Here is a 20,968-nt window from a genome sequence, read left to right as displayed (position 1 = left end):
GGATACCTGAGGCTGATGCTGTGTGTACTTTGTATTCATGTCATAAATTTACAAATGTCAATTAGATGGTAATCTGCAGGAGAAATGATGCACAACAACAAAAATTTGGTTATAATAATCATCCGCTTCATGATATCATGATCAATTTGACCCGGACACACGTAATGCGGTTTCCACTGTAATTGAAAGTTACTGTAAGGCAACTAAATTGCTGCAGTACCCTTTTAATATGAATTCATTATAAGGACTGTTGCTCTGAACATTTTTGTATTGCTAGTTGTCTCTATTTGTAGATTCTGTACTACAGAATCTATGTTTTTACTTGGATTCAATGCCAGAGCTGTAGCATGGAAGTTGCTTTAGATGAACATGGATGCTTTATTACTGACATTTAGAATTAATTAGGGCTGTCAAAGATAAAATTAATTTGAACGCCACTAATTTCTTCAATGCATCAATGCAATCGTTCTTTCAGCGGTAGCCGGCTCAGTTTTAAAGTTAGACTGAAGATACTGGTATCATATGAAACTAGAAAACCTAAAGAATCCATTGTACCGAACATCATCCTAGCTTGTTGTGAAGGAGGCTAAATAACGCTCCAGACTTCAAAATTTTGGTCATGAAAAACTGGCATGACCATTTTCAAAGGGGTCCCTTGACCTCTAACCTCTAGATACAGTGAGAGAATGAAAATGGGTTCTTTGGGTACCCACGAGTCTCCCTTTTACAGTCATAGCCACTTTATGATAATCACATGCAGTTTGGGACAAGTCATAGTCAAGTCAGCACACTGACACACTGACAGCTGTTGTTGCCTGTTTGTGGAAAATATTTGTCATTGTTTTGTGTTGTCAATTGATTTCCAATAATAAATATATACATACATTTGCATAAAGCAAGCATGTTTGTCCACTCCCATGTTGAGTGTTAAATACTTGACAAATCTCCCTTTAAGGTACATTTTGAACAGATAAAAAAATGTGTGATTAATTTGGCATTAATAGCAATTAACTATGGACAATCATGCGATGAATCATGATTCAATATTTTAATCGATTGACCGCCCTAAAATTAATATGAATTGTTCGGAAGTTATCAGATATTATTTATTTTTATTTATTGTGGTGCTCTGGGAGCCGATCATGGCCAACGTTTTTAGTCTGGATGTTCCATTAACTGTCTTTTAATTATCTTTTAAATGCATATATAATTGATCCTCTGACTATCTGGAAGCCCACAGTACTGTGTATTCATTAGGCATGAAAGTGATGCCAACTGTGTTACACATGTAAACTCATACTGAAGTAACTCGCTCTCCTGTGTTCTGTGATAATACATTTCCTCCACATGATGGCAGCATCAGGCAGTCCATTCTCTCTATTCCCCACCTTCATCATAGCTCAGTCTGCCTGCTGTGCTAAATGGTTGGTCAAATTGCTAACTTTGATATATTATCCAGAAGCCTCTTTCTTTGTCCCTATTTAGTCAATGCATTGCAGAAGAGTGAATACAGGAGTAATCTATTTCTTGAGCAGAACCCAACAATGTTTAGTATAATACATCTGCTCCTTTTTGCAGTTTTGTCTGGATTTCATGCATAAAGAACTGTGGCAGCACATGTTGCTTAAAGCTCAATGGCTCGCCACTGCATTGTGGTGTCTTAAACAACTGCACGTGTTAATTAATAACACAGTTCTTCATGCAGGTGAAGTTCTGCACATACCGGTATAATAAAACTTTTTTCCATAGGGGGGAATATGGGGGAGATTGGGTGTGGTAGAAGATTTATAAGGGCAAGAAGAATCATATCAATACGCAATAGTTGAAAAAAAGAATAGTGTCATTAGTAGTAGGTCAGTCACAGGGTAAAATAATTCATCAAATCAATTTTCCATTAATTAAAAAAAAAGTCGCTTCCCAGAGACAGCTTTTGGGGAGAACAAGGTATGGTTGATTGCATGAGCGTCACTTTTGATTAAAGGTGAGTGACCCAGATGATATGCAGGTGTTGCAACAAAGGCTCTTTTTTTTGCCAGCGTGCAGGTGTGTTGCTAATTGGCTGCAGGCCATCGGCTTATTCTGCACAGCTGGCAGAAATGGAAACCTGCTCTTTGTTAAAGGACCCAACACTGATACCACGTTAATCTTCCCAACACCTCATTGTAATGATCGTCACGTAACAGCTTCAGGTATAGGATATTTACCGAAGTGTCAGGTTGAATGAAAGTTTGGGCTAGGTGCAACTCGCTCTTTTGAGTGCCAGGGTGTGTGTTTATCTGCGTAGGAGGAGGAGGTTTTACACATTTACTGCATTATTGTCGCACCCAAGGGAGATCCTAGGCCTCTTCAGGCATGCACTCCATCCTGTTTCACAAGCATCTGCTCATATATGGGCATCTTCCTTCCTTCTGCTCCGTTGCACTACGTCCACTTCCTGAACACCCCCACTACATCACACACATATACTGTACACACTCCTACTCATGTTGGTTAGCTATGGGCAGAGGCGGGAGTGGCTCTTCCCTGTGCAGGAAGTAATGTGGTTAATACTCATTTGATCGCCGGTTCTGATGACTTGCATGCATGACCAGCGAGCCAGCTGGTTGTGTGCCGGCGGATGGAAATAGCTCATAAGTCTGCATGTGAAGCTGATTGTTTCCCTCATGCCGCACATGTCCCACTTCAATACTAAACGGAAGAAGAAAAAAAAACTGTTTGATCTGTAGGAAACAGAACCGAATATGTTCAAGACCTTTTGTTCTCATGTGCGATATGCATAGCAGCTTTCTTCTGTTCTCAGGAACTGCAGTGTCGTCTTTGTTGCTTGTAAAAATAAATCTTAGATTTCCAGAGATTTACGTTCTTAATATTTATGTACGTGAACCTCTAATTCTGGGGATTCAGACCAGGATCGGTGTGCACTGGGTGGCCTCCAAGTGCCCTGGATGTATGCGGGTACCACTTGGGATTAGCCGCCCTATCTGCACTGCTGTAATGTAGACACATGTTGGCTTTGAAGTAGGACAAACAGCCTCATCAAGTTTTTTGCCACAGGGCGCAGAAAGTATCTCTCGTGTGCAGCTGGGGCTGCATCAGCCACCGAATCCCACTTTTTTTTCTCTTACAATGCAAACCATATGCTTTAGATTAATACTAAAAATGTAGCTTATTAGCTCAGGAACATTTCCCGTGTGAAGAAAACGGAAAGTCCACCCCGGCCAACATTGTGCCTACACAAAATCGTTAGCGTGAATGAATTATTACTGCAGTTTCAGATGTGTAATTACCATGCCCCCCTCTCCTTGTTGCCTCCTTGTGACATATTATCAGCCCACTCAACAACTAGGTCACTGCAGATCCCGTTTCCATGGATAGGATTTTCACAACAGCCTGCCAGGTGCTGACTTCACCTCTGTGTCTGGAGGGAATTGCAAGGAGGGTTACATGTATGTATTGTTGTTTATCTATGCTAGCGTCATGTCTCTGGGGATGGCAATGTCATCTGGTCGGTCCACTACTTTGGTCCAGACTGAAATATCTCAACAACTATTGGATGGATTAAGTTTGTAGTCGCCAGAGGATGAATCCTACTGACTTTGATGATCCAAAATTATGACCATAGACTGTATATAAGAAGTGGACGTAGTCACCATGACGACACCCATTGGTTTGTGGACTGCTGTTTTGAAGTCTCGAGTGCGGCAATTTGGCCTTCACCATCTTGATTTTTGGCCGTTGCCATCTTGTTTTTTTTTGCAACAAGAAGTGACACATGAGGGTGGAGTACAACCAAACACGAAATAATAAATTTTTAGGCGACCAAAATGTTCAAGTTCAAAGACGAAAACATGGACAACTCTTAAACTGGGCAATGCCTTGGTAGCAAGCAGTCAATCACAAGGTAGCCACAGCCTAAAGCATCCCCTGCTTTATGGTCTATTTGACTCTAAATTGGACCATCATTTACTAAATGAACATCATGCTGTATTGAAGAAGACTTGAGACCATAAACTCATGTTTACAATATTTACTGAGGTAATAAATCAAGTGAGGAGTAGGGTCATTTTCTCATAGACTTCTATACAATCAGACTTCTTTTTGCAATCAGAGGAGTCGCCCCCTGCTGGCTGTTAGAAAGAATGCAAGTCTAAGGCACTTCAGCACTGGCTTCACTTTTTAGAACCCGGGGTTACGGTTAGTTATGACCTGCAAAACTAAAAACATTCCCATTAGCCTCAGCTTGTGTTTATTGCTTATTAGCAAATATTAGCATGCTAACACGCTAAACAATAATGGTGAACATATACCGGCCAAACATCAGCATGTTAGCATTACCCCAAAGCACAGCCTCACAGAGCCTCTATCATGGCTGTAGACTTTAAATCTCAGTTCCTATTTGTCATTCTACATGACCTTGATACAGTGGCTCCAGCCCCCCACCCCTCACGATCACTACTGCACAGACTCTCGCTCCAAATGACGTCAGATCTCAAGATGGCAACTCCCGTATCCGTGATATTTTGGCTTCACCTTTCTACAATGAGAGGAAGTGGAGACTCGTCGTCCATCTATATATATATATACAGTCTATGATGCATAGAAGGCCTTTGGAAGGAAAGTGTTCTGCTCAGCAACAGTATGTCTGCTCTCTGCCCTCATGGCTGCAGGGCTGCAGGGTCTCGACAATAAACACAGCTTGCTTTATCTGCCGCCGTGTCCACTTTGAGACGCTCCTGTGCCGCGACCCACGTGTCTGCCAGACAAGAATTCCAGCCACCCTGATCAGTGCTGCGGGAGCCGTCCAGGGAATGTCGGCTTCCAGTTAACAAACATAAGAGTCTGGCAGTTAAGAGAGGAAGACCGCGCAGCAATCCGGGATGTCACCCTGCCCAGAAAATCTGCACAGCCACCGGTTGCATGCCTGGGATTCTTTTCTACAAGCGGCTCTTTCCTGCTTTGATTTTTTTTTTTCTCTCTCTCAAACATTTTCCTCCACCAGACAGTGGCAAAGGAAATATTTTCCAGTCCAGAAATAAGTTGCTTTTAATTGCATTGCCTTGCGAGTATACACTTGGTGGTCTGTGCCACTGTAAGAATGCGCCTTTGATTGATGTTCATTAGGGGCGAAACAGGGCGGTATGCTGCTCGGCATTGCAGCCGCGTTCCATTGGAGTTACACTGTTCTGAAAACAAACCGCTGCAACCGTCCCGCACATACTTTCCCTGTGAGATCCTGGTCGCTGCTTTGAATGAATACAGCATTATAATGCTCCATAATGCACGACTGAAAAATCTCAGGCATCATTTGAACTCTCTGCACCAGACTAGGTTTGAATGTCACATAATGTAAGTCATTGTTGACTGAGGTAATGCAAACTTAGGTTTGGGAAGTCGAGGTCCTCATTTTGGATAATAAGCAGGTTAACACTGCATTAAACTACATGTCTGCCCTTTTAAGGAGCAGACTTGTCTAGGTCTTTGTGACCTCATGAGGGCACAAATGTTCTCACTCATGTAAATGATTTACTGCGATGTGATAATGCGTATTCAAATGTGTTCTGTTTATCTTTCATTGTCAAACCCTGTTCTGGTAGCTTTCTCACCGCAAAGGGTGTTGAGTTTTACCTCTAGACAATGACACGGCAGGTCAGGTCACGCAAACATGGCTCTTGGGAAACAGTTAAAGTCTTGCAAGAAATCCTGTGGTTGGATTTCATGGATTCTGGCAGTTGCATGCAGGCTTTATAAGAAATGCATATATAACTTGCAGCATTCCCTCTTTGCAAATGCATATTTGTGTTCCCTTTTTTTCCACGTCATAACAACTGTCAGTATCACATGTTGGCACTCGTGCTACTGAGCATCCTACATACGTGAGCTGAACATGTGCCTTTGTGCATGAGTGTGTGCTGCACTAGAAAGGAGGACAAACACACATAGATTTTGTACCAGAGTGCCACACCCTGTTTATGGTGGAATCAGTCTCTGCACACTGAACATACACTCACAAGACCCTCAGATTCTCCATATGGTCCTTTCTCATTTTGCAGAGCTTCACCATAATGCGTTGTGTGCAGTGCTTGAAGTGGAAGAAAATAAGTGCCGGTACTCCCCTTGTTCGCATGTTGGCGTGTGTATCGGCCGCCATCAGCAATCTCTTTCTATTTATTCCTATGAATTCATTATTTCTTTAAGCATGTTAAACTGTGTCAGTCATAATCAGTTGTGATTTTATTGCTATATTATCATACTTGGGCTATGCATCTTCTATAGTAGGCCTATAATACTCCAATAATACTACAACTGGAACATTATAGGGTTATGGTGGTGTGTTTGTGTTAATAGTTACAGTGCTTTCCTATATTCTCTATAATATAAGCCTATTTTAGGATGCCTATAGCCTGGAACAGCAGCCAGCCAGACAGGCAGGTATGCATGCAGAGCTGAGGTGTGTGTGAGCTATTCATTCAGGTTTTAGCAGCAGTGTCCCAGTCAGGATGCTCCTACATATTATACAGAGACATATTCTGAATTTCGACGGTGAATAAAAGGTACAAGGAGATATTGGATTTGGGGGTCCTCCCCCAAGAAAATTTGAAGCTTAAAACTACGCAGGATAAACAGGAAGGCAATTCAGGCACTCCAAAATATAAAAAATATCAAAACAACTGGCAACGAGGAAGAGAATATATTGAAAAGCCTGTGCATGTTTCGACCACTGTAGGTCTTTGTCAGGGCTTACAAACAAACGGTCAAGGCGGATGTGGCCTCACCTATATGGTATCAACAACCAATGGGAGGCAATCACATGATCATCATAATTTTACAAAATGTTACGAAATATCACAAAGAAATAACACAGAAACAAGTAATTCATGTCCATCATCAATGCAACTACTCCTACTTTACAACAGAGGCTGCAAAGCAGACATGGGAGCCTGTACAGAAAAAGAAAAATAGATAGAATATCTTTATTATTTATTATTACTCACAGAAAGCATGAAAAGACTATACCCTCATTAAGACCAGGATACTTTAAGACATCCAGTCGCTGGATCCAAAAAGTCTCGCTCCAGTAAAGTTTTTGTAAGGAACTGTGTTGTCATGTAGAGTCTGACGGGCTCTTCTCTTTTTGCCACAAGATGTAAGATCTTTGCCCATCTGCTTCAGAAACACTTTTATTTCCTAAAAATGAAACTTTGTAGATCCCCAGTGGTCGAGGAAGTACTCAAAGCTTTCACTTAAAGGTGCTCAATACAGAAATTAGAGCGTATCTATTGGCTAACATGGCGACGGCTGAGCCGGTGGTTCGCAGTTAACGGTGCTAACAGCGCTAACAGTGTTTACGTAATGTTATATTAATGCTCTGAATATCGTATAGAGATCCTTTGAAGTGCCTATAATCAACTGTTTGCTAACAAGTTTACGATATCAACTTAAAAGGTGACGATATGTTAGTATTTTGTGTACAACTTGTTTATTCACAAGTGGTCTAAAAAACTCTTATTGCAGGTTTAAATAAAAGTAATACTGCATTACAAATAAAAGACCTGCATTCCAATTTTTCTTTCAATAAAAGTACATACTTATTATCAGCTAAAAGTGCAAAAGTAAAAATACTCATGTAGAATAGCCTATACTGTTATATGTATATACCTACTGTAATATTAATTATCTAAAATAATATATGTGATTTTTTTGGACAGATGACAGTATGAAGGTAGACAGGATCATAGATTGTATATAAGAAGTGGACGTAGTCACCGTGATGTCACCCATTGGTTTGTGGACTGCTGTTTTGAAGCCTTGAGTTTGGCATTTCGGCCGTCACCATCTTGTTTTTTTGCAACCAGAAGTGACATGAGAGGGTGGAGATAAGTACAACTTAATGCTGAATAAGACATTTTTACGTGACCAAAATGTTACAATTAACAACTGAAAACACACTGTGAAAGGGTTACAGTTCTAAAACGAAAACACGGACAACTCCCAGGCTAGACAACGCCGTGTAGTCACGCCCTAAAGCATCCCCTGCTTTATGGTCTGTTTGACTCTAAATAGGACCATAATTTACTAAATGAACATCATGCTGTATTGAAGAAGACTTGAAACTAGCGATTGAGACCATAGACTCATGTTTACAATGTTTACTGAGGTAATTAATCAAATGAGAAGTAGGCTCATTTTCTCAAAGACTTCTAAACAATCTCACTTCTTTTTGCAACCAGAGGAGTCGCCTCCGGCTGGCTATTAGAGAGAAATCAAGTTTAAGGCACTTCAGCATTGGCTGACTATATACTCAAGGTGTTATTTAGAAATGTAGACCCTCCATTGACCCATGTTACATTTACTTTCAGTTCTTTTTTGGTACACAAATAACTTCCAGTAATATAGGATTACAACTGTTATTCAGACCAGTTGAGTGTGCGTTTCCAGCAAAATACAGGCCCTAAAAAGTTCATACCAGCAATTGTGAAATGCATGCATTTTCCAAATATCATCCTGAAACAAATGATTGCATTCAGCAGGAGAACACGTGAAACTTTCCCGTGTGCTCCGCTCTCTAGAAATGTGAACTTTGTCTACAGTGACCCTTGTGCCGAGCTGGGCGAGGTGGATGCTTGGGATTCTTTCTCAGTTAATAACACCTGTTTCATTGCCCCAAATCTCATTGTGTATGCAGACTCTCTGGCAATAACGTGTATAGGTCCAAAGGACAGATTACTAATGCGTCAAGACTGCAGGCTTACAATCAAGTGGCTCCCAGACAGGGAGATGTCAGCCACTTGTGGAGCCTCCCTAAAAGGACACTTTGGACACGCTGTCCACCCCCCAGCGGCTCTTACGTCCAAAGCTCCCTCCTCTGCCTCCCCCATGGCTGCTCATTATGTGCAGTTTAGTGCTCACTCAGCTTTGGGGTGCTCCAAAGTTCACAGGAAGGAGACGACAGAGGGGGGGTGTTCATTCCTGTTACTGAGGTCAGGAGGCTGTGTTTTTTTTCCCAGCCCTCCCCTTACTCTGTCTTTTGTTAGTCATGATAAAGAGTCAGGTGGCATCAGTGAAGAAGACTCCCTATCACCTACCACCACCTTCTCTCAGTGCTGGACATGTGCTGATTAGCCTCTCTAACAAACCACAAGACCACTTTCATTTCCCATTTATTCAGTCTCTTAATCTGTCCATGTAGTCAGTATTTGCATGCTTCAAATAATCTGTCATGCAACCTTTTGCAGTGGTAAATACTTTTTGAAATCCATTTAGTGCATGTTTACTACATTCGAGTCTTGCATGCATCCGACTTATCTAAATATAACCGACTGCTGGTTGTGTGAAACTGGAATGCCCCTTGTGGTATGCCTGAGTTTCCCAAGTAGAAGTCAAGAAGTTCATTCATTCATTGATGCACAAGCCGAATGTTGCACGGTTTATATTTTCCCACTTACGTATTCTTCGAGCAAGAAGGGTAGAAGAAAAAGGCAATAACCACTCAGATTTAGGCAAAGATCCTGCAGTTACTTTACTGTTAAAGGTGCTACATTTTATATAGAAAGCATTAATATAGCAGCAAACAACTATTGTCTATGTAAAGATATAGAGGAGTAATGTCTACCTGAGCAGAGAATGAAGTTGCAATCTCTGTGTGTGTTGTAATTAGAGCTTCTCCTCGCTTTGTTGACATTGCATGTTTGTGCATGTGAGCGTGCCCCACTGGCTAGCTGCACTGCTCTCATACGGCGGTTACAGCTGATAACGCAGTCCCGACGGAAGGCGTCGTCGCAGAAGTGTAGCGCCCACCCTCTGGTTCCCCCTCAGGTAAACTCCGTTAGCTCTGTCAGCACTTTCAGCATTGTTTTCACTGTTAGCACCGTTAGCTGCAAGCCATCGCCGTTTTGAGAGCTGTTTAGAGGCAATGGAAATGCTCCCGTATTTAGCAACAGAGGCAGCTGTCAAACACTCGCAAACTCCGATTAAACGGTCAAACTAGGCAGCGCTGATCAAACATGAACTGTTTGTTAGGCGTTTGCGAGTGATTGACAGCTGCTCAGAGACGCCAGGCTCCAGCTCGGCTCTGATTGGTTGTTTTCCTCCGGTCTGTGAAATCTTGCAGATGCCATTAGGAGCACCGGAGAACACCGGAGGACAGAGAGGCACATGATGTTTTGTTTTCCGATTTCCTGTCCCATGCACTACTGTCAGGAAATAGTGACCGCTTTATATAAATAACTTTTTTTAAATCATATTTGCTCCATTTCTACCCACTACAGCTTTAATTGTGTACCATTCCATCAGTGTTTCAAAAACCCAGTTAAAAAAATGAAATGTTATTTGCCAGAAATGAGTTAACTCAAAGCATGACATAACATATGTGAGAGGGCAGCTGTCACTTGCTTCCATCGGCCTCATCTGTTATTATCTATGATTGAAATTTGCCCAGTTTTGTCATGTAGTCTATGCATCTTGAATTGCATAACAGAGTGTCACACTTGTGACGTCAGTATTTGTAAAATTCTTGCAACAGCCCTGCTTTAAAAGTAATGTTTTATTCTGCAGCTTTTTTTGCCTGTTAAATTAAGTCCATGCTTGTCACTGAATGTCCTAATGGACGACAGTGTTGTAGGGGTGCTGCAGAAGAAATGATTTCAATATAAAAGTACTAGAATATGTAGGAAAGCTTTACACCCAACAGTCAGTCAGTAGCACCATGCTGAAGAAACCTTCCCTCGAGACAGAATTAATAATAGAATGAACACAAAGAAACCATAGCGTGCGTGTAAAGTGACGTATGTGTGTGTGTGTGTGTTTGTTAGTGAGGCAAGTGAGTGTGTGGAAGTGGAGAAAAGGTGAGAGGACTCGGTGGTAGTAACCTTGGAGGAATGGCATGACAGCGTCAGCTTTATGTGTAACTGTAAGGCTGGGGAGGAAGAGCTGTTGGTGTTTATACTTATTCAATGTGGGCCGTGTCAAAATAACTTGTTGGCGTCTTGGATTGACATGTCATTCAGTGCACCGTGCACCGTGCCCTTCCGTTTGCTTCCCATATTACTGGTTTTGAAGCTTGATGGGAAGCAAGTAGAACGTGATCAGCGTGTGTTGCGGTAGAAGCCTGTTCTTCTTGCATTCTCACATAGTTAGAAGTAAAAAAAAACGTCTGATTCTCATGCACAGAACACACTTTGTTTAGCAAAATGCACCAATTTCTGTTATTTTCATGAATGGCTGCAGGGTGGTGCATTTAGTCAGAGTGTAAATGCTGGATTATTGTAACAATGAGAGCTGTGACTTGGTTGTTTGGTGCCATGTGAGAGAGGCAGGCTAAAGGTGGTGTGAGAATGAGGGCCTGTGGGTTTACTGAATTCCTATCCGCTGAGTGGAGCATTGGTTTCTGTCTAGACAAAGCTCAGTTGTCGGGGAGACCCGTGCACATCCAGGACTGCCCCGGGCTCCAGGAAGTATTGGTGGGAGAGAGTGGGCTCTTTTTTTTCTTCCTGCTCACTTTTTCCTCCTCGGGGGATTTCAACGAATGCAGTCTGAGAGCGGGGTTTTTTTTTGTTGTTGGTGGGAGTTTTTCTCCCATGATAGGGTGGAGACAGCTTGATGCATTTGTGCAGATATCAACGGCATGGAAATCTCTCCCACTCGGCAGGAAATAGCAGCCTGACCCACCTTGCATACAAAGCATTCACAGTTGCAACACACACTCACTTAGGAGAGGACACAATGAAGGATCCATCAAATTTGCGACTTTTTTTTATACCAAACCACAAAAGCAGGTCTCTGTTCATGGAGCCGCTCTGCGTGACTCTATTGTCTTTGAGTGGCTGCGTACAGCGAGATAAGGCAAAGACAGGCGGCGTGACGGCTCACACGGCGTCGGATCGGTGAGCAGACAGGGCTGACTAAGGGTTCATTAACTGTTAGTCTCAGATGTGCCCCGAGGGCTCCTTCCTGGAGACGAGTGCGCCGTTCCAGACGGTTTCTGATCTTCAGAGGATTTGTAGTGATGACAGCAGATACAGAATACAGTCTGGAAAAAGACAGAATAAATAACACCACAGACACACTGTTCCATAAGTTCTGCATGCTAGTTGCCATATTTTGAAGAAGGGTCTAGAAAGAGCGATATTCACACATATAGGATGCAGAACCTTGTGCATGCAAACATCCATTTGAAATTAGCCAAAGATTAGTTTTGGCCCATTATTGTTTTGAATTAAATGCTAAATGCTAATGTCAGCAATGCTCGCAATAACAATGCTAACATGCTGATGTTTAGCAGGTATAATGTTTGCCATTGACACCTACTTAGTTTAGCATGCTAACTTCTGCTAATTAGCACTAGTACAGAGCTGAGGTTGATGGGAATGTCATTATTTTCTAGGTATTTGGTCATAAACCATAAAGTAGTGAACAAATACAATTTTTTATCTGATGATGGTGCTAGATGAAAAGTCAAGAGATCACTAAATTATTACAGTTCATCCTGAGGGGGACATGAATCTGTGTAACACATTTCATGACAATGCATCCAATACAGTTGTCGAGACCAAGCGGGAACAACCGGTGCTGAGAAATGAAGCCAATGCAGAAGTCCCAAAACGGCAGTTCTTCGAATGGCCACTTGAGGCTGGCTTCAAAATTGAGTCAATCCCCACAGACCCCATGTTAAAATGCCCAACTTTACAGCAGAAATAAACGTGTTTACAGCCTGGTACTAAGGGTTAAAGTTCGGCATAATTGAGGGTGTGGCCGCTTTGAGTGACAGGTGGGTGCTGTACCAGGTCGCTAGCTGCTAGCTGTCTGCCTGTCTTTGCCCATCAGCCGTGAGTTAGGGTCGTGTCTAGAAGGTAACCCGCAAATTGGGAAAATGTGCAAAAACTCTCTCGAGACTCTCTACCCAACGACCTATCCTAACCTTAACTATTTGAGGTCAATGCCTAACGTTAACCATCTCGCGAGAGTTTCCCAAATTGTGGGTTGCCTTCTAGACACAAACCTAAGTTAGGCTGTGTCGTCACTGCCAAGATGGCGACGGCCGGAGCCCCCCACTTTGAGCTTCACAATGGCTCCACAGAAACCTATGGATGATGTCACGGAGACTACGTCCATGTTTTATACAGTCTATGGTAGATACAATTCAAAGTGACTGTTCTGCAACATGTTTGTATGATAACCCCCCACTCACATTCATCTGTATGACAGCGCTTCTTCATTAATAAAAGCAGCTGGTGGCACGTTGTGTTGCATCTGTCCGTCCAGATTTAGCTCCAGACATGGTGGAACATTTCCTTTGTGTCAGCTTTTCATTTCTCCTCTCTGCGTGTGTCAAACATAGACTGTATATCAGGGCTGTGTATTGGCAAGAATCTGGCGATACGATACGTATCATGATACTGGGGTAACGATTCACTATATTGCGATATATTGAGATACTGTAAGCAAGGCAATATGTTTCAATGTCTTTAATTATATTTTAAGAAAACTGTCATAGTATAAAGAAGACAGTAAATAACAAAAATAACACATTTATACTGCATGCAACAAAAACTGCATGGTTTTTGCCACAAACTGCATGGGATTATCATAAAGTGGGCATGTCTGTAAAGGGGAGACTCGTGGGTACCCATAGGATCCATTTTCATTCACATATCTTGAGGTCAGAGGTCAAGGGACCCCTTTAAAGATGGCTATGACAGTTTTACCTCGCCAAAATTTTGCGTAAGCTTTATTTAGCATCCTTCGCTGCAAGCCAAAATGTCATAGTTGGTACCAATGGATTCATTATGTTTTTTCTAGTTTCATGTGATACCTTCAATGTGTTTACCTTCACTCTAGCTTTAAAACTGAGGCCACTACGATAATCCAAAAGTTCAAAGAGTGGCCGGGCCCGACGGCAGGCTGTCCGATTTTTTTAGAGGTTAATTCAAAATCGATACAGTGTTTTGGAGAATCAGTATATGAGTAGTGGACGGAGTCACCGTGACATCACCCATTGGTTTGTGGAGTGCTGTCTTGAAGCCTTGAGTTTTATCTGGCATTTCGGCCGTCACCATCTTGGTTTTTGGCCGTCGCCATCTTGGACTTTGGCCGTCGCCATCTAGGATTTTGGCAGTTGCCTTCTTGTTTTTTGCAACCACGAGAGGGTGGAGCTAAGTTCAACCAAATGCTGAATAAGACATTTATAGAAAATGTCACAATTAACTTTCATGAAGTGAAAACACACTTTGAAAGGGTTAAAGTTCTAAGACAAAAACACAGACAACACCCAGACTGGACAACACCGTGGCAGTGACCTGTCAATCACCAGGTAGCCATACCCTAAAGCTTTTATGGTCTATTTGACTATAAATGGGACCATAATTTACTAAATGAACATCATGCTGTATTGAAGAAGACTTGAAACTAGCGGTGGAGACCATAAACTCATGTTTACAATGTTTACTGAGGTAATAAATCAAATGAGAAGTAGGCTCATTTTCTCATAGACTTCTATACAATCTCACTTCTTTTTGCAACCAGAGGAGTCGCCTCCTGCTGGCTATATAAGAATGCAAGTTTAAGGCACTTCAGCATTGGCTTCACTTCTCTGCCCCGGAGGTATCCCACTGGCGTCAAATCAAAGCAATATCTATTTCTTTTGGAAAACAATCAAAGCAGAGCAGGGAAGAAACTCTGAGCACATGCATGATGATGTGTAGTAGAAGAGAGTTGCACCTGGATCGGGGCTTTTTTAGCTGCTTGTCTTCCATTGACATCCAAACACATTAAAGAAAACTTCAAAGAGAGCCCTAATCCATGGATGTTAACTATACCTCTCTGCAGGGTGTGTGCGTGAGGATAGATGAATTTATTTCTCACGGAATCAGAAGCACATTACTCAAAGCTTTGAACTTTTTGAAACGGCTGCGACTGTCTGCAGGTTGTGCGACCACACACACAGACACACACACTAACACACACACTCATTCAAAGGAGCCTGTTTTTCTGCACATGGGGCCCAGGTGGGAAGAAAGGACAGGATGACAGAAACCGGAGTGAGAATCTGTTGTCCTACAGCTGACCTCACCTTAGGCGAAGGTGTTGCATGCCGATGCAGGGCTCAGAGTAAATGTGTACAGTGGAGCCCAGAGAGAAACTCAGAGCCTGTGACTCAACGGCTTGGAACCCTCATCATCACAGCGCAAACACCAACGCCTCCTGCGTTTCTTTTCATGTCGGCTGACTTCACATAGTAGGTCTTCAAAGCATTTTGGACAGCCCCAATGACGCCGTTCATTAATCGATGATGTCCCCGCGGATTGGAATGTTTCAGCGTTATTAGTCATGCAGTTTCTCCACCAAACTCTGCGTCAAAACTGTGTGTTTGTCTCTCTTTGGGGGGCCTCTCTGTCTCTTTCCTCTGCACGCCTGACTGGCCAGTCTGGCTCCCAGATAGCATCAGGCTGCCTGAGATTAGCGCTCATGAGGGCGCAGTTAAACTTGTAAAAGCTCTGGACTCCCGTCCCGGTGCCTCTGTGCTACACAATGCCAAATAGCAATCATGAGTGTGGCCCGACACTGATAGCCCGTCTGCATTGTCACCGTGCCTCTCAAATGTGCTTAAGCCCCAGAGCTTATTGCAGAGGCGGCCACAGATCCCAGCCCAGGAGCCTGCCGGTGGTGTTGTTGCCAGGCAGTTTAGCAGCAGTGTAACGGACAGATAATGGAGCTGCTCAGCGTCCCATTGACCAACATTTTAGGAACTGGACAGCTGATAACTAATCATTTAGGCTGCAGCAAGCTGCCTGCCTTCTGTTTATCAGACACTTAGTAACACCTCTGTAATCTGTGAGCAAAAAGCACCCCGGTTTGTTTGTATTGTCTTTTATTGCGCTTTATGTGTAATAAATGCAAGGAGTTATTGAAGTTTATGTCTTCATTGATGGGAAGATATTAGGCCTGGGATGATATGCCTATCTCCCGACTCGATACTATCACGATTCTTGGGTGCCGATTCAATATCTATTGCGATATTTAAGTATTGCGATTTAGTATTACAATTTATTGCGTTTCTTTTTTAAACTTTTTTAACACTAGACCATTGGAAAAAGTCTAATCATGCACTTTTAGGGACATTTATTCCTACTATTTATTCCTCTGGGTGCAACAACTTTGCTCCGTGTTGCAAATGCAACAAATACAGTGAGTTCCTATTTTTACGGGCGACCCCTCCTCCCCAAGGTTTCCCCTCAACCCGAGTCTCCAGTCTCATTGGCTGTAGCTCGTGGCCGGAGTCCCCGACAGATCCAGATATTTAGCATGCAAGATATCTGGAATGTGTCTGCGAGGCATCGATGAGCCTCTCGACTCGTGTTTTTGAGCAGTTCACACATGACGCTCGACCGATGTACAAGCAGCGAGCCAACGCCGATTTGCCTCTGATCTGGGGCTTTTGTTGGGGAGCTCCAAAAAATGTCGGGGAGCGGAAAATCAGGGCTAAAGTCGTATAGTGTGAACTAGGCATTACTAGACTGAAATGAAGCAAATCGATTCGGGCATTTAAAACATATATATATAAAGACGTGATACATAGGGGAATCAATTTGTAACCATCTCTAGGAGATATGTTAGATAATAGAGGAACACAGTTCATTGCATTTGTGGATTCTTTTTCAAGTTTGTCTTAAAACATTACTGAAATGCCTTCATGTAGATTGAAATAGTTTTTGTTCGCTGTATTTGTTTCTCCACCTGCAATTACCACTTATCGCCACAGGTGCCGCCAAAGAGAACAAAACAGATCTTCGAGATTGTAACTTTAATAAATGACACAAAATTGTTGTTGATAATTTTTCTGTCAATCGTCTTAATCAATTAATAATTTCAGCTCCACTAATCTTTCGCAATATTTTATACGTAACTTTACATACATTTGCCGTGTTGTGATATATTGATATTAGAAAATGATTGGCAATATCACCTAGAGACGTACAATACTTCTCAACTTTGCATGTACAAGTTTGAGTATTGTCCCACTGTTCAGTACACAAATGCACATTTAATCCTGTTGTGCTGTAGTTCTTAATCCGGTCGGTGTGAGTCACTTATTAGTGCATTGGTCGGGGCAGCAGATCAGAGCACTGTGCACACACAGTTATACACCACAGGGCAAGGACCTCTCTGTTGGCACTGTGGGAGCCCACCTGTGTAAAGCCCCACAGCCACATCAAAGAAATCAGTCCGCTGTAAGACTTCAAATATACTTCTATCAATGCTTTCAGTGTGCCACATGTTTATATTCAGCACACATAAATACACATGCTGGATGCAGACAAGCACGCCACAGCTGAAGGCATTGCAGACATTCCTTTGGCTGGAGGGATTTTAAAGGCTCAGTCCGCATAGGCTACAAAGAATTACACACCCTGCAGTGACAAATTACCCTGCTTGTTCATGTTTGTTTTCCTGGAATGAAGACTCTTTTCACTCATGCATTTGTTTGACCGAGGTGTTGATTCCAAAATACAATGAAATTATGTTTAGGCTATATATTTTCTTCATGCAGCTGCAGATTTTGCACGTTATTGATGTTCTGCTACAAGCTAAAGCTTTGATTGAAGAAAGAGTTTGTCACATACAGTATATGTTTATTGTAGTAGTTGTTTTCAGCAATAAATCAAAGCCTTGGGAAATACACATATTTGCTTTCTTGCCAAGAGTTAGATGAGAAGATTGATACCACCATGTCTGTTCGCTACATCCAGGAAACACTTAGCTTAGCTTCACAGACTGGAAACATAGGAAGCAGCTAGACAGATTCATAATTTCTTACAGTTTGTTCTTTGTAGGGATTTAACAAATGAGATATGTGTTAATTGGTGAACTTTATAGCTGCTGGTAGGCAGATTTCTTTCACCTTTGGGCAGAGCCAATCTAGCTGTTTCCTAGGGGTGGGAAAAAGGATTGATTCACCTATGTATCGCGATTTGTTGGAAACGTTATCATATTGCGGTAACGTGCGGTCAAGCCAGCCGTCACTCTCATCTCCATGGTCAAATCAGTCGACGCTACAACACAGTCTCTGACTACATACATGCTGAAAATCAAACATTTTTATGTAATAATTTAGATATTTTTAGTAAAAGTCCCTAGAAGTGTATGATTCAACTTTCCCCCATGGTCTAGTGTTAAAAAAGTTAACAAAAATTGCAATAAATCGTGATATTGAATCTTGATACACGTAGAATTGCAATACTTAAAAATCGCAACACATATCGAAATGGCACCCAAGTATTGTGACAGTATCAAATCGGGAGATAGGTGTATCGTCCCAGCCCTACTGTCATCCTCTGCTTCCAGAGAGTTATTTTTCTCTGGCAAATGCTAGAATCTACTATACTGTATATAGGGGCAGCCTATTAGATCTAGATAGTCTGTGAGAATGTTATAATCCCTCCGAACCAGCAGGGTTACAGTAAAGCTGTCCAACACACTGCCCAGAATCAGAGGATTATTTTGAATTTCAGCACATTTGAGGCTTACTTGATCAGACCGCTCCTTCAGAAGAGCTGCACAGCAGAGTCTGTGTGTGTTCCCACACCAGAGAGATGAATCAGTGCTGATGCAAGTGTGTGTTCCAGAGAACTGCCACATGTGGCACCTCTGGTCTGAGTCTCTGTGGAATATGCTGTGGCAGCTTTATTTCAATAGGATCGACATTTTTACTCATCTGTCTCACTCATTTATTTTCTTACATCAGCTCTAGTGAAAGTTGCAATAAAAACATATGTAGGCTACATGTGCATATTTGCGACAGCCTGCTATCAATGTTAACCCCTTACCAGGGGTAGGAGTGGGATACAGTGGGAGATAGCAGGTCAACAGTAGATGTCACATAGAAGTGGTGTACATCATCTGAAAGCTGGGAACCTGAAGATTAATTTGAGATGCAGCTCATGACTGTGTGTCAAGTTGTTCTAGTCATTAATAAAAAATTAAAATGAATTAATAAATGAATTAATAAATTAAAATAGATTGTGGAAGTGTATAAGAGCATAGAACATGATGATATAAGTTTGTGATGGCCATTTCCATGCTTTATTATTAGGGCTGTGTGTTGGCAAGAATCTGGCGATACGATACGTATCATGATACAGAGGTTACAATTCACTATATTGCGATATATTGCAATACTGTAAGCAAGGCAGTATATTGCGATTTTTTAAATCTAAATTTAGGAAAACTGTCATAGTATAAAGAACACACCACCATATGCATAAAATCTGAGTTAAAAAGTACTTTTTATGCAATCAGAATAATGGGATCTGCATTTGCATTCATAACAGTCCCTGTAACATCCAACATCAGAGCACTACTTTGAGAGGGCACATACACTGAGAGGGAGCATCTCTTTGCAAATTAAATAAAGTATGGACTGAGTTGACTATTAATAAAAAATCACAGTCACAAAACAAAATATTGCAATACTCAATCATTTTGATATTTTTGTACACCCCTATCTATTATGTCTTGGGTTGATTTCATTTGTTACAACGTTTGGTGCTAAATTTTTTACCAATCGAGAATTGATAAAAAATTATCATTAATCCCTCAAAAATACCACATTAAGACACCAAGACCTTGAGGAACGCCATAGAAAAAGCAATGCTGTGATTTGGTTTAAAAAACTTTTTACATTTGGAGATTTCTGCAAGAATTGCATTTTTCAGCGATTGGATGGCGGGCACTGCTCAGACACCCCCTTATTGTCAATCTACCAAGGAAAGAGTGAGGTCATTTTTTCAAAAATGAATATGAAATGGATAGTATGGAGACTAACATCATCACACATGAATACAATTGGGCTCATTGGATGATACCAAATTAATGTAATTCTAAGACTGTTTAGGGACCCCAGTATGCAGAAATATTCAAACACACCATTTCAGAATAGGTGAAAATAACACATTTGTACTGCATTAAAAAAAACTGCATGGTTTCTGTATCTTCACTCTAGCTTGATAACTCGGAGTGGAGTTTTAAGAGGTTTAGGCTATACTTGCACAAAGCCAAATAGGTTGTTTCACTGCAACGTTTATCATCTAGTTACTGAAGGACAGATCTAGATGAATGCACAAGACTTAGCTCACATTGCATTGTGATTACATTGTTCTTGGGCTAAATGCAATGCAGCAATATTGTAAAAGCAAACAATGTGACAAGTATTACATTTAATAAAAATGTATCTTTAAATTTTATCTTTGCACTGTTGTATCTTTCAAAACATAAAAGTCAGTATCAGCCATGGTCAAGTGCTGATAGGTTACTAGTCTGCATTAGTGCCACTTCAACACAGACACAACAATGGAGCAGTTAAATGTCTTTTACTGCTAATTACGAAATGTATAGAGCTCTATAGTCGCCGCTGGCGTCACACAGACTCCCTGCAGACGTCGGGGGTTGAGGACCAGCCCCCCTTGTGACACAGCTCTCCCTTTTCCTGCATCCACTCAATCCTTGCATCTTGCAAGCTGAGGGCTTGAATACTACAGCTGTGTTGACGCGACATGGGGTGTTAAGTTATCTGGAACAATGAGTGCACGGGTCAAGAAAGCCAAAACTATGAAAGCAGCTTGTAAGGAGTAGTCTGACCTTAAAAAATAAGTGCAATTGAGGTTTTAATGTCATGCATTCTTTAGGAAAGCTTCTCAGCAGCAATGCTTTATGTTCCTTGGTTACTGGCCCATGTGTGTAGCTTCTATTTTTAAAGCCTCCACCCCATATTTAATCATTTATACTTTAGAGGCGATGCTGTTTCCTGTGTAGGAAGCGGAAAGGAGTGGGGGGGGGGGGGGGATTAGAGGGATGCATGGTCTTGTCTCCCTTCTGTAGTCCATGTTTCATCTGCCCTCCGTTCCAGTGTATCCCCCTCCTGTGTATTATTCTGCACCAAAGCACAGAGCAAACATTTACACCGCCACATGTCAAATAT

General features: G+C 41.8%; 1 protein-coding gene across 4 annotated transcripts in view; it reads left to right on the top strand.

Annotated features, from left to right (window-relative positions):
* Positions 1-20,968, top strand: part of gng12b (guanine nucleotide binding protein (G protein), gamma 12b) — a 35,528-nt gene that overhangs the window by 7,541 nt on the left and 7,019 nt on the right. The gene's annotated exons all lie outside the window — the stretch shown is intronic.

The sequence above is a fragment of the Sebastes fasciatus genome, chromosome 5 (genome assembly GCF_043250625.1).
Source record: "Sebastes fasciatus isolate fSebFas1 chromosome 5, fSebFas1.pri, whole genome shotgun sequence".
NCBI classification, from domain to species: domain Eukaryota; kingdom Metazoa; phylum Chordata; class Actinopteri; order Perciformes; family Sebastidae; genus Sebastes; species Sebastes fasciatus.
This window is presented reverse-complemented; position numbering and strand designations above follow the sequence as displayed.